Here is a 257-nt window from a genome sequence, read left to right on the forward strand (position 1 = left end):
GGAGATTAATGTTTTAAATATAAAATTTTGAATACAGAAATATTACATTTAAATAACTGCAATTATACCTAAAAATTAAACAAACCACCAGCAGGTGGCGGCAAACAGTGTTGGGGAGTAACTAGTTACATGCAACGGCGTTACGTAATTTAATTACAAAATAAATGTAACTGTAATCAGTTACAGTTACTAAGAAAAAATGTGTAATTAAATTACAGTTACTTATGAAAATGTTAACGATTACAAAGGGGATTACA

The 257-nt window shown here is 28.4% G+C and overlaps 1 protein-coding gene across 1 annotated transcript in view; it reads right to left on the bottom strand.

Moving 5' to 3' along the window:
* LOC107704222 (structural maintenance of chromosomes protein 1A-like) overlaps positions 1 to 257 on the bottom strand; it is a 56,164-nt gene that overhangs the window by 33,483 nt on the left and 22,424 nt on the right. The gene's annotated exons all lie outside the window — the stretch shown is intronic.

Source organism: Sinocyclocheilus anshuiensis, unplaced genomic scaffold, assembly GCF_001515605.1.
Source record: "Sinocyclocheilus anshuiensis isolate Anshui unplaced genomic scaffold, SAMN03320099.WGS_v1.1 scaffold1878, whole genome shotgun sequence".
Classification (NCBI taxonomy): domain Eukaryota; kingdom Metazoa; phylum Chordata; class Actinopteri; order Cypriniformes; family Cyprinidae; genus Sinocyclocheilus; species Sinocyclocheilus anshuiensis.